This window comes from Pecten maximus, chromosome 5 (assembly GCF_902652985.1).
Source record: "Pecten maximus chromosome 5, xPecMax1.1, whole genome shotgun sequence".
Classification (NCBI taxonomy): Eukaryota; Metazoa; Mollusca; class Bivalvia; order Pectinida; family Pectinidae; genus Pecten; species Pecten maximus.
Window position 1 is genome coordinate 50,542,684 of NC_047019.1, and position 14,301 is coordinate 50,556,984.

The window sequence follows — 14,301 nt, forward strand, 5'->3', positions numbered from 1 at the left end:
TGAAAAAGGGGGTAGGGAAGGGTTGGGGGTTTTTGGGGGTGCCCCCAAGGAAGGTAGGGAGGGGTTTTGTGGGGGTTTTGGGGGGAAAAGGGGGGTGGTTGGGTATGGGGGTATTTCACAGTAAAGGGCGGGGACGTGGGGGGAGGGGGATGAAAAAAAGGGAAAAAGGGTTTTTTATGGTGGGGAGAACCGAAGGGACGGTGGGACGTGGATTGGGTATGTGTGGGTACTGACACCAGTAAGGTACGGTAGGGACGTGGATTGGGTATGTGTGGGTACTGACAGGTACGGTAGGGACGTGGATTGGGTATGTGTGGGTACTGACACCAGTAAGGTACGGTAGGGACGTGGATTGGGTATGTGTGGGTACTGACACCAGTAAGGTACGGTAGGGACGTGGATTGGGTATGTGTGGGTACTGACACCAGTAAGGTACGGTAGGGACGTGGATTGGGTATGTGTGGGTACTGACACCAGTAAGGTACGGTAGGGACGTGGATTGGGTATGTGTGGGTACTGACACCAGTAAGGTACGGTAGGGACGTGGATTGGGTATGTGTGGGTACTGACACCAGTAAGGTACGGTAGGGACGTGGATTGGGTATGTGTGGGTACTGACACCAGTAAGGTACGGTAGGGACGTGGATTGGGTATGTGTGGGTACTGACACCAGTAAGGTACGGTAGGGACGTGGATTGGGTATGTGTGGGTACTGACACCAGTAAGGTACGGTAGGGACGTGGATTGGGTATGTGTGGGTACTGACACCAGTAAGGTACGGTAGGGACGTGGATTGGGTATGTGTGGGTACTGACACCCGTGGATTGGGTATGTGTGGGTACTGACACCAGTAAGGTACGGTAGGGACGTGGATTGGGTATGTGTGGGTACTGACACCAGTAAGGTACGGTAGGGACGTGGATTGGGTATGTGTGGGTACTGACACCAGTAAGGTACGGTAGGGACGTGGATTGGGTATGTGTGGGTACTGACACCAGTAAGGTACGGTAGGGACGTGGATTGGGTATGTGTGGGTACTGACACCAGTAAGGTACGGTAGGGACGTGGATTGGGTATGTGTGGGTACTGACACCAGTAAGGTACGGTAGGGACGTGGATTGGGTATGTGTGGGTACTGACACCAGTAAGGTACGGTAGGGACGTGGATTGGGTATGTGTGGGTACTGACACCAGTAAGGTACGGTAGGGACGTGGATTGGGTATGTGTGGGTACTGACACCAGTAAGGTACGGTAGGGACGTGGATTGGGTATGGGTATGTGTGGGTACTGACACCAGTAAGGTACGGTAGGGACGTGGATTGGGTATGTGTGGGTACTGACACCAGTAAGGTACGGTAGGGACGTGGATTGGGTATGTGTGGGTACTGACACCAGTAAGGTACGGTAGGGACGTGGATTGGGTATGTGTGGGTACTGACACCAGTAAGGTACGGTAGGGACGTGGATTGGGTATGTGTGGGTACTGACACCAGTAAGGTACGGTAGGGACGTGGATTGGGTATGTGTGGGTACTGACACCAGTAAGGTACGGTAGGGACGTGGATTGGGTATGTTGGGTACTGCCCAAAAAGGGGGGGGTGGATTGGGGGTTTTTGGGGAACCCCAAAGGGGGAGGAGGGGGTTTTTTTTGGGGGGGACGCACAAGGGAGGGGGACGTGGGTATGTGTGGGCTACACCATAAGGGTAGGGACGGATTGGGTTTTGGGTACGACACCATAAAGGGAGGTAGGGACGGGTTTGGGGATGTGTGGTACGACACGTAAATTGGTGGGGGGGTTGGGTTTTGGGACAAAACCCCGAAGGGGTTGGGATTGGTGGGGATGGGCGAATCGTAAGGCGGGGGAGTGGTTGGTAGTGGGGACTGAAAAGTAGTTGGTAAACTGGATTGGGTTGGGGGGTAACCCCAAGGACAGGAGTGGTTTTTGGAGGGGGGTATGAAAGGGTGGGGGGAAAGTGGTTGGGGATTTTTTGGGGATAAAAAAGGGAGGGGGAGGGATTGGATTTGGGTATGGTGACGGGAGGACGTGGGGGGATTTTGGGGGGAAAAAGTGGTATGGGGATGGTTTGGGGGTTTTGGGGGTATGGGCGAAAAAAAGGGGGGTAGGGATTTGGGGGGTTTGGGTTGACCCAAAATAGGTAAAAGGGGGGGGGTTGGGGGTTTTTTCCCAAAATAGGGGAAAGGGGCGTGGTTGGGTATTGTGGGGACTGACACCAAATGGGGGGGAGGGGGGTTTGGGGGGTTTTCACCAGGGGAGGGGGGTTGGGGGGGGTTGGGGAGCACCCAAAAATAGGTAGGGGTGGGGGGGTTTTGGTTTGGGTTAAAAAGTAAAGGGGAGGGGGGTTTTTTTGGTACTGACACCATAAGGTACGGGGGGGTTTGGGGTGTGTGGGTACCCCCAGTAGGTCGGTAGGGGGGTTGGGGGTTGGGTACTGACAACGTAAGGTAGGAGGACGTGGATTGGGTTGGTGGGTACTGACAAAAAGGGGGGGGTGGATTTGGGGTTTTGGGGTTTTAAAAAGGGGAGGGGGGGGTGGGTTTTTGGGGGGAAAAGTAAGGGATGGGGCGGGATTGGGATGTGGGGTTCCCCCCTAAGGTCGGTAAAGGGGGGTGATTGGGTTTGTGGGTTGAAAAAAAGGGAGGAGGGGGGTGGTGGGGGGAAATTTTTGGGGGAAAGGTGGTATTGGGGGGATGAAAAAAAAACCCCCCCCCCCCCCCCCGTAGGTAGGGGGGGGGGTTGGGTTTTTTGGGCTGACACCCGGGGGAAACGGGGGGGGGGGGTGGAAATTGGGAGTGGGGGGTTGTCGAAAAGTGGTGGGGGATGGGGGTTGGTTGACACCCGTAAAAGGGCGTAGGGGGGTTGGGTATGTGTGGGTACTGAACATAAAATACGGTAGGGGCTTTTGGGTTGGTGGGGGGACCCGAAACGGGAGGGGCGTGGGGGGGTTTTTGGGGTTTTCCCCAAGGGAAGGTAGGGGGGTTTGGTTATGTGTGGGTACGACACCTAAGGGGGAGGGGGTTGGGTTTTGGGTTGAAAAAGTAGGGGGAGGGGTGGTTGGGGGTTGGGCTGACATCATAAATACGGAGGGACGGTTTGGGGTTTTTTGGGGGAAAAAAATTTGGGGGGTGGGGTTTGGGGGTTGCCCCCAAAAAAGGGGGGAGGGTTTGGGGGTTGGGTAGACCCAAATTGGTTGTTAGGGAAAGGGTTGGGGAGGGCGGGTGTTAGGTTAGTGGGTTTTGAAGTTGGGAGGGAGTTTTTTTTTGCCCCACCAGAAGTCGTAGCTTGTTTTAGTGTGGACGAACCCCGAGTTCCTGGACAAAGAAATTTTTCCCGACAAAAAATTAGACGAAAGTAGGGCCGAACAAAGGGAATAGCCGGATTGGTCTTTGGGACGACACCGAACCCCGGGCGAAAATTTACCGGGCCCCCGGGAAAGGATTCCGCCGAGAACCCCCCCCTTGTGGGAATCCCCCACCCTAGGAAAACCCGAGATCTGCCCGAACCCCCAAAACCGCAAAAGGGATTCCCCCCAGAAAACCCTTTCCCCCAAAAAGAGGGGACTACACCAAAGGGCCCAAAAATTTGGGACGACACCCCCCAAAGTGAAAAAATTTTGGGGGAACCCCCCCCCCTTCCCGGGGGTGGATTTGGAGAACCCCCGAGAACCCCGAAAAAAGGGGGGACAGAAGTAAAAAAAGTTTGGGCACAAAAGGATAGGGAAAAAACCAAGGTACTGACACCAGTAAGGTACGGTAGGGACGTGGATTGGGTATGTGTGGGTACTGACACCAGTAAGGTACGGTAGGGACGTGGTATGTGTGGGTACTGACATCAGTAAGGTACGGTAGGGACGTGGATTGGGTATGTGTGGGTACTGACACCAGTAAGGTACGGTAGGGACGTGGATTGGGTATGTGTGGGTACTGACACCAGTAAGGTACGGTAGGGACGTGGATTGGGTATGTGTGGGTACTGACACCAGTAAGGTACGGTAGGGACGTGGATTGGGTATGAGTCGAAATGGATGATTCATGCGTGTAGTGTGTGTTTGAGGAGTCTGGTATGTTTGAGTTTCCCTTCTTGTCATAGCGCAGAACTGATGCATAGCTAGTTTCTAATGCTTCTTCACCGATGCATACCGCCGACAGATACCCAGCAGTTAAACTGCCGACAGACACCCAGCAACCATACTACCGACAGACACCCAGCAACCATACTACCGACAGACACCCAGTAGCCATGCCGCCGACAGCACCCAGCAGTCATACCGCCGACAGACACTTAGCAGTCTTATCGCCGACAGACACCCAGCAGCCACACCGCCGACAGACACCCAGCAGTCATACCGCCGACAGACACCCAGCAGCCATTCCGCCGTCAGACACCCAGCAGCCATTCCGCCATCAGACAGCAAACAGCCATACCGCCGACAGACACCCAGCAGCCATACTGCCGACAGACACCCAGCAGCCATACCGCTGACACACACCCAGCAGCCATTCCGCCATCAGACAGCAAGCAGCAGTACCCCCGACAGATAGCCAAACCGCCGACAGACACCCAGCAGCCATTCCGCCGTCAGACACTCAGCAGCCATACTGCCGACAGACACCCAGCAGCCATACCGCTGACACACACCCAGCAGCCATACTGCCGACAGACACCCAGCAGCCATTCCGCCGTCAGACACTCAGCAGCCATACTGCCGACAGACACCCAGCAGCCATACCGCTGACACACACCCAGCAGCCATACTGCCGACAGACACCCAGCAGCCATACCGCTGACAGACACCCAGCAGCTATACCGCCGATAGACACCCAGCAGCCACACCGCCGACAGTCACCCAGCAAGACTCGTCAGCGGGCACATTATACCGACAACAAGCGAACCAGTTGTTCCATTCCCACAACTTAACAGGAGTAACATGGCTTACCGATGTGGCTTAAATCATTTTCGCTTCCAGGACTCCTAATAACTAAATCAGTCAATCAGCTGCTGTTTTAATTAAACAAAGTCCCTAACGAAAATGTGTTTCTGAGGCTTGTAGGTGTTTTCTTGAGTACTTAACTTATGGAATATGTCTTTCCTATATTCGAGAATAAAAAGTAATGTCTTAAAGACTTGAACAACAAATTATGTTCACCTACTGAAGGACTACGGGTGAAAAAACGGGCATTTTTCAGGTGGGGTTCCCATGTCCACTGTAAATGTCAGAGTTACTGTCCGAGTTCTCGTGAGCTCTTATTTGCCTGTAAACCTCTATAATAATGGTGTTATACAAACGTTTCCGGATATTTTCTACCCGGGTCGAATATTAGTGACATTCCGGATAATTGGACCCGGCTCTCCGTGTCTTATATTGTCGTGTTATAGATTACTTCCGTTGTTGTTGCAGAGTTTGCCGCGCTTAAACGTGAGCCAAGCTCTGTGTCATTATCTAATAGCACTTAACGCATCATCCTGGCACAACAACTGATGTCAGAAGTGGGATCTTCATCAAACTGACGAAGAGAGGTAATTTATCTCACGAAGAGGTCGATTTGATCATCGGAAGCAGATATATTTTCATGTCGTGCTCGTCATACCTGCATGTGGACCGTAGACTTCTCCTGGTATTGTGAGTTGGTACATGAAGAAACTTGTTTATGTATCTCTTTTTGTTATCAATATTTGCTAGTAGTTATAATTCAACTTTTTCATTCAAATTGTTTTTGATAGAATTTTTTTTTCTTTCGTTTTGACATTATCGTATGTGGTGTTCACTGCGATCACCACATTTGAATTTTGTAGAGGTACGAGAGAGACATGCTTGACTTCGTCCACGACCACCGGCTCGAATATCCATCATTCGAACCATGTCTTACTCCAGTATTGGTCTCAGATAGGAAAGGTAAGAGATTAAATCAATTTCTGATTCTCGGAAAGAGTTACCTCTCCTCCAATTAATTTGCAAAGGAGGAGCAACATCATCAGCACTTGACAACTCACTACACAAGCAAGTCCCGATTTTGAAATCGAGGTTTGGTAAGCCATTACTTGTTTAATTTTGGGCAGCAATGTGTGATATAACCAAATGAGCCGGAAAGTTCATTGAAGTGCAGAATTCCTGTGTGAAAACATCCCAAAAAATTATTAAGCAATATCTATCAGCCAGAGATTTTCTGCTTCAACAACAGTACAAGATTAAGTTTATCGATGTACCTGTATATTCCGTAAGCACCTATAATGATGTTAAACTTTAAAGGACATCCATGCCCGACTGATTTTCTCTCAGCTGATGAGGAAGTAATCAACCAAGTAAACTTTCTCAACAGGAAAATTGAAGGGTTGAATAGAGATCTTGGTTGTAATACCCTTAAGTTCAACGCTGACCTTCGAGACTCTTCTTCTTTCGTTGTTCAGCCTCCGTCAAAAATGACGATTACGGCCAATGGAAGGATCGTTGCACATGCTCTTCAAAAGAAGTAAAAAAGTGCAGGTATTTGGGTACAGTGAGAGTTTTTTTTAGATTTTTTTAGTGGAAACTATAAGATAAAAACATTATGAGGGTGTGTTTACGGTGTGTGTTTGAGATCATCAAGGGCTGCATTGTGTATATGTGCCTTGAAGATCTCTAGTGTAGTGCATTGTACTGCTGCCACCGGGAGGAGGTTCCATTGTTATTGTGTGTGGAAAAAAGGAGTATTTGTATGTGTCATTGGTGGCATATAGGTGTCTGTAGGTGTAGGGGTGAAAGAAAAATAAGGTGCGGTATCACTTTGAACTATTATCAGACGGCTTACACCCAGGTGAACTTTTGGGAAGAAAATGGCTCCATAAATTAGAGTTAGACATTGTGAAGGAGTGCTATAAGGAATGCCATTTGCGTTGACCCCCAGGAACTTTTAGCTTTTAATCAGCAAGATCAAAATGGCGGAAGAGGAAACTGCTGAAAAGGATCTACAACAGCAAGATCCAAAAATTGATGGTGATACAGCAGCGGAAAGCATGATGGAAATTATTATGAAGTCATTTGATACGCAAATAAAATTACAAATGGACATATTTCATGAAACGATGGAGAAATAAAGGATAAGAATCCATAACACCTAAGAGCTCAGAGCGAGGCTTGGGAGAAGATGATGGTTGAAAGTAACATGAATGCTGACATTCAACGACAACAACCATCACACCATTTTGTAGAGGAACTCTGAGTTATTGAGGAGATAAGAGATAGCAAGCTTTATTTAAATGGGAATGTGACCTCGCCAGGCATTAGTGCTAGCCAAATGCCTCCAGAGACATTTAACGCATCATATTTCCCGCCAAGGCAAAGTACACCAGCACCTTCAACGTTTTTAGGTACGTCCAGAAGTGCTAATAAAGGTCCTTAAACTAAACTACCACAGAATGAGGAAAAGGAGGACATAAAACTTTTCCTGGTGCCATTTGAGCGTCTAGCAGAAAGGCATGGCCGGATTGACAATGAGAGAGTTGACCGGCTGTTCGAATCTTGAACAGAAATGCGATGTGGTATGTCTGTTCTCTGCCAGAGGAATTATACCAATTTGAAAGAAACCTTGGTAAAGCGTTTTGGTAGAAGAGATCATCCTACTACAGCCAGAAATAAACTGCATTAACTTCGTCAAAATAATTCAATAATGACGAGTTTGGGGAAGAAGTGCGGCGCCTCGTTACATTGGCATACCCTGGGGTTAACCTGCAGAAGCATTTCTCAAGGGATATAAAAATAGCAGAGTGGCCTATGAAGTGTTAAATAAGAAGCCCCAGACATTAAACGCAGCAATCGAACTTGTGACTGCGCAGGAGCACAACTTCCGAGCCACTGTAGGGAGAGACAAAGAGGAACGGCGAGGAGGACGGTCACGAAGGGTGTCTTGGGCAGATGAAGATGTCATCAAAGAGGGCAACGAAGTGTTGTGTACACAACGAATAGAGTTGTCTAATTCACCAAGTGTGCAAGCATTAGAAGCAAGACTTTTTGAATCCATCGTAAAAAAATAGTTCACTGGAATGCCGGTCTAGGGTCCAACAAGTCGAGCGAAACAGATTGCCATCTTCAGATAAAGCTTGTTTCCAGTGTGGAGTAGGACATTTCAGGAAAGACTGTAGATCTGGTAGCAGGTCAAGGTCCCCAAGTCCAATATCGCGAAATCGCAGCCCCTCTCCTATATGGAACCAAACAAACATTACGTGAATAAACAATAAGGAGAAAAGCATTGTTGTACCGGGAAAGGTGAATGAAACTTTAGTTGATGGAGTTATTGATACAGGTGCTGATGCGGCTGTAATCTGTGAAGAGCTAGCATCAACACTTGGCATTATTCCTCAGAAACCAAGACAAGCTCGTCTGATGATTGCAGAAGAGGGTGCAGATATGACAGCCCTGGGATATGTCACTGCGACACTTCAAATTGGGCAAGAAGCTAAGAAGTGGTCAGTTTATATAGCGCCTATCAGGCAAAATCTACTTCTAGGGATTGACATCTTGCAAGCTTCATGCCAGAAGATTATACTTGGGCTATTGGCGACACCTGTTCAAAATCATGCCGGGGTACTAGATGCTGTTTCTCATTCGCGTTGGATTTTGTCTTATTCAGTTGACTGAGACGGTGCCTGTTCGAGTTCTTAACTTAAAGGATTGTGACATAACACTGAAGCAGGGCACCTATCTTGGGAAAATAGAGGAAGTGGACATTACTAAAGAAAATAAAACCGGAGACAATGATGATATTCAACCAACTATAGATATTACATCAGTAAAAGTCACAGACCATAACCCTGACATGCCACCACATTTACGAAGTTTGTATAAGGAAACATCGAAAGACTTGGATCAAGATAAATGTGAGGAATTGCAACATCTTTTATGGGAGTTCAGGACATCTTTGCCAAAGACGATTATGATCTTGGGAACTTCAGTGGTGTTAAATATCGCACTGTCATTGAGAATTCATCACCCATGAGGCAACCAGCAAGACGTACCCCTATTGGATTCCAAGGTGAGGAGGATGAGGATGGACATTTTGAGAAATTGCTCAAAGCTGGAGCTGTCGTTCCATCCAGTTCTGAATAGGCATCACTATTAGTCCGTAAAAAGGATGGCACAGTTAGATGGTGTATTGACTACCGAGAGTGTCGAAGACGCATATCCCTTACCGAAGATTAAGAAATGCCTAGACACTTTAAGTGGGACAACCGTGTTATCAACGTTAAACCTCATGAGTGGATACCATCAGGTCGAAGTAGATGAGCGAGATCGATCTAAGACAGCGTTCGTAACCAAACAAGGTCTGTACGAGTATACAAGGATGCCGTTTGGGCTCTGTAATACCCCATCAATTTTCCAAAGAACCATGGAACTAGTTCTACGAGGCCTACATAGATGATGTGATTGTTGCCTCAAAGATGTTCACGAACATCTTCATCACCTTCGTCAGGTTTTAACCAGGTTTCGATCCTACGGATTGAAGTTGAAAGCAAAGAAGTGCAGAAGTCCTGTTTCTTGGCCATGTGATACGTGAAGAGGGAATTTCTACCAATCCAAAGCTTGTATCAGATGTAGTGGATTGGCCAACCCCAACGACTGTACGGGAACTACAATCCTTCTTGGGATTCACCAACTACTACCGGCGTTTTGCTCTAGGTTACGCCGAGATTGCGGTCCATCTGTATGACCTAATGAAAAAAGGTGCTGGATTCGAATGGGGTAAAAAACAAGCCGACGCCTTCCAGAACTTAAAGCACGCTATCACATCCAGAGGAAGACAGTCTCTTTATTCTAGACACAGACGCGTCTAACCAGAGTATTGGTGCTGTATTCTCGCAGATTCGGGAAGGTTATTTCCTACGCAAGCAGACGATTGACACCAGCCCATGAGAAGTATTGTGTTACCCGAAGAGAGCTGCTGGCCGTTGTGGCTTTCTGTCATAATTTCAGGCACTATCTGCTTGGCAGAAAATTCCTTCTGCGGACAGATCACAGCAGTCTGGCTTGGCTATTTCGTTTTAAATCTCCTCAGGGTCAACTATCAAGATGGTTGGAGGAATTGAGTCAGTTTTCTTTTACCATTCAACATCGCGCGGGAAAGCAACACAATAATGCTGACGCTCTTTCAAGACGCCCTAATGAGAGCTCTTGTGACCGCTACTTCGCGGGCGCATCAGTGGCTTCCTTGCCATGTGGGAGTGTCCACATTGTTCAAAGTTGCAGACGTCTTGGGAAAGGTTTGTGAGTGACGTTGATGACGTTATTCCCATTGCAATGAGACGATGTGTGACAAGAGAAACCAAGAAGTCCGACAACAAGCGCCGCAAAGAGGGAATTGGATGTAATTGGATGGAGATAATGAGCCCTCTAGAAATGCACGAAGCACAGAGAGATGACGAGGACATAGAGTTACTACACCAGGTCATTTCAGGTGAGCGGATCCTATCCAAGGAAGAAGCCCATTCCCATAGCCCTGCTCTTAGACGATGCTTGCTGCTGCCCCAGATGCGAATTGTCGACAGGATCATTTACAATGAATGGATTGAGGATGGGGACCAGAAGTCACTGCGACTGCTGGTTCCGCGACATCTGCAGGCAAAAGTGCTGAAGTTGTGTCATGAAGCGGTCTATTCTGGGCATCAAGGAGAGAAAAGGACCTTGGAACGTGTCAAGCAAGGCAATGTGGATCAGCTAAAAAGGACACTAAGGCTAAGCGGGCACCACTTCAAACATTTATCAGCGGTGCTCCGATGGATCGTGTTCAGCTTGATGTATGTGGGCCTTTTCCCATCAGTGAATCTGGAAATAAGTACATATTGGTTATCATTGACCAATTCACTAAATTTGGTGGAGGCCTACGCCATACCAAACCAGGATAGCAAAGCAACTGCAAAGAAACTAGTTATGGAGTTTATTTCTCGGTTTGGTGCCCCGCTGGAGATACACGCAGATCAAGGCCGTTTCCAGAGTGGATTGTTCCGTGAGGTATGCCGTCTCCTAGGTGTTGCTCAAACTCAATCAACACCTTATCACCTCTCCTCTAACGGTCAGGTTGAGCGTTTCAGCAGGACTATGCTTCAAATGATTAGATCTTGCATGTAGGAAGGACAGAAACACTGGGATGGGAAAATTCCATTACTAATGGCAGCATACCGGAGCACACCACATCCAGCAACCGGTTTTACTCCCAATTTGATGATGCTGTAACGCGAAGTCCATGCGCCACATGACCTGTTCTTTAAAGAACCAGAAGCTTTGCGGGAGGAGTTTACAGCACCTACACACATGGAAAGGCTGCAGCATGGGAAAGCCTTAACGGAATCATTGGCCAGGAAATTGCTGCGACCCGGGACGGTAAGACAGAAAAGGTTGTACGACATACGCAGCTTGGAATACCAATACCTTAAAGGTGACTTGGTCTATGTGAAGAACGAAAGCCGCAATACTGGCGTATCCCCGAAGGTACAACCAGTATGGGATGAACCATATGTGCTAACCATGTACTCTGTCCTGTGAACACTTACCCGCTTAGATTTATTCAAATATGTCCATGGAAATATATGGCTTATGTCATATGTTGCTCTTGTCTTTTCTATCATATTAGGTTTTTTATATACATATCTGTAATTTGTTTTTATTTCTACGGCAATCTGTCAAACACATCCAGCAGGTAATACAAAAAAGATAGCAATTCTCAATATCGACAAAAACAGGGTAAAACACGTGCAAAACATGTAAAGCTATAGTCACACCAGATCGTACGATTTCTGAATCGTGCGATTGGGGGCGATTTGGCCGAGTTACGACCGATCGGCAATGTTTGTTGCGATGTCTATTCGCGATCGCATACTGCGATTGGTCCTACGACTGGTGGTAGGTCATCGTACGATTGGTGGTGCGCTTGGTCGCGCAATGACTTACGATTGGAGAAGATTGATCGCAAGATCAATCGTAGGCAATCGAAGGCAATCGTAGGCAATCGTGCGATGAGTGGTGCGATCAGTGACCAATCGCACGATCAGTCGTGGCAACCTGCGACTGCTCGCACGATCAGTCGTGGCAACCTGCGATTGCTCGCACGATCAGTCGTGGCAACCTGCGATTGCTCGCACGATCAGTCGTGGCAACCTGCGATTGCTCGCACGATCAGTCACTCGTCACCATTAGATTGGCGTAATCGAACCGCCTCTCGATCCAGGGACGCACCCAGTACCCAGTACTTCTCGCTCGTTGGTTTCGACGCCGTAGTGATGCTGCAGTAACAACATTGCTTGTATATCCGCCATTTTGTTACCTGTACCCAGGGAAGTGGTTTGCGAGGTAAAGACTGGTGGTGCGACCGATCGTAAGGTCGTGCAAACACTCGGGACAGGTCGTGACTGATCGTACGACCAATTGTGAGGTCGTACGATCGGTGGTACCACCAATCGTAGAGTGGCACGACCAATTTGCGACTACTTGGCCCGCGATCATGCACGACTGGTCCTGCGTTCATGTGCGACTGGTGGTACGACCGTTCTGCGACCACTTGCGATTTAGAATCGCAGGTCAGAAGTTTTGAACATGACCATCGACCTTGCTGCGACTGATTTTGCGCGTGCGATCACCCACGACCACTGCGACTAGTCGTGCGCTCATGCTACGATTTCCCTGCGATTCCGATTTTCTTCGGTCGCAACTAGGTCGTAGCCTGGTCGTAGGTCCGGTGTGACTGGGGCTTAAGATTTGCATAAAGACCTTTGAAAAAGAACACCGTCAACTGAAATCATACTAAGCTATATCATACTACAAAATGTATATAATTCTCAATGCAAATTTTACTTTAACATGTATATGGCCATCGCAGTACAAGGAAATATTCGGACACCATCTTTTGAATTTGGAAAGTGTTAAAGCCACATACTCACGAAGAAACATATATCAATTTTGAACTTTTTACAGTTTTCGGACTTGATACATACCTAACAGGCTATTGTGAATCAGAAACTGAAAGAAAATGTGCATTTATGAAAGTATACCGGGAATTCCCAAAAATAACAACTGTGGCTGACGGACCAAGTTTCTTTGAAACTTAGTTCCCACAATGCAATGACGGGTTTTACAGTCCAAACAAAATGGCGGAACGCCGAAGGCGTGGACCTAGGAAAACGCAGACAGATTCTGCGAAAAATACACGCAAACGTGAGTGGAATCGGCAAAACCCGAGTATTTCCTTAGGAAAGGAAATGATTCGTTGGAACTTGGCGAGAAAAGAAAAGGGAATAGACTCGAATTCCGATTTTGCCGGACGTCTATCGGATTGCTGGTTAGCTTTTGAACATTGTCAACTTCACCGATCTAAAATTTTGTCGATGTTTTGTTGTATGCATATTGCTACATTTAAAAATTAAGTATTTAAATGTAAACTATGTTTATTTTGTTCATGTGTTATGCGAATATTCTGTAAATATCTTTAAATGAAAGCATTATTAGGCAAAGTTCACGTATCCTCGATATGTAAACAACGGCCCTGTGTGTAGTTTATATGCAGCGCACGTTGTTATAGCTTCGCTCTCGGCTCCGTGACAAATCTCGCGATAAATACAAGAGGCCCAGAGGGCCTGTATCGCTCACCTGGATTTCATGAGATATGAAACAAGAATGATGATTAAGTATATTTGTCACTGGTATTGCTATGTCAATATATCATCTAGGCAATTTATATGGCTACGTGAGGATTTGATGTCAAAAAATGCATTAATCCATGATATAAAATTAACTTTTGGAACAACCCCATAGGGATGCTACCACACAAATGTGAGTGACATCCATTGCTTAGTTTCAGAAAAGAAGTTGTTTAAACCAATTGACCCCTTTTGACCCCGCCTTCTGCATCCCGGGGGGAGTGGGGGTCAGTTCCTTCCTTTATAAAATTTTGAATCCCTACCCAAAAGGATGCTACCAGGCAAATATGAGCGATATCCCTTGCTTGGTTTCAGAGAAGAAGTTGTTCATATCAATTCAGCCAAATTGACCCCTCTTGGCCCCGCCCCTCAGCCCCCCCCCCCCCCCCGGGGGAGGGGGGGGGGGGAGGGGTCAGCCTCACCATTTGTACAATTTTTAATCCCCACCCAATAATGATGCTACCAGGCAAATATGAGCGATATCCATCGCCTCGTTTCAGAGAAGAAATCGTTTATATTAAGAGAGGCAAATTGACCCCTTTTGGCCCTGCCCCTCAGGACCCTTGGGGGTCAGCCCCACCATTTGTACAATTTTGAATCCCCTGTCCATAGGGATGCTACCAG

General features: G+C 47.6%; 1 long non-coding RNA gene across 1 annotated transcript; it reads left to right on the top strand.

Moving 5' to 3' along the window:
- The first annotated feature begins 202 nt into the window (after window positions 1-202).
- Window positions 203-710, top strand: LOC117328296. Its single transcript, XR_004532966.1, has 2 exons — window positions 203-243; window positions 286-710. It is a non-coding gene; the product is annotated as an uncharacterized LOC117328296 (long non-coding RNA).
- Window positions 711-14,301: the final 13,591 nt, after the last annotated feature.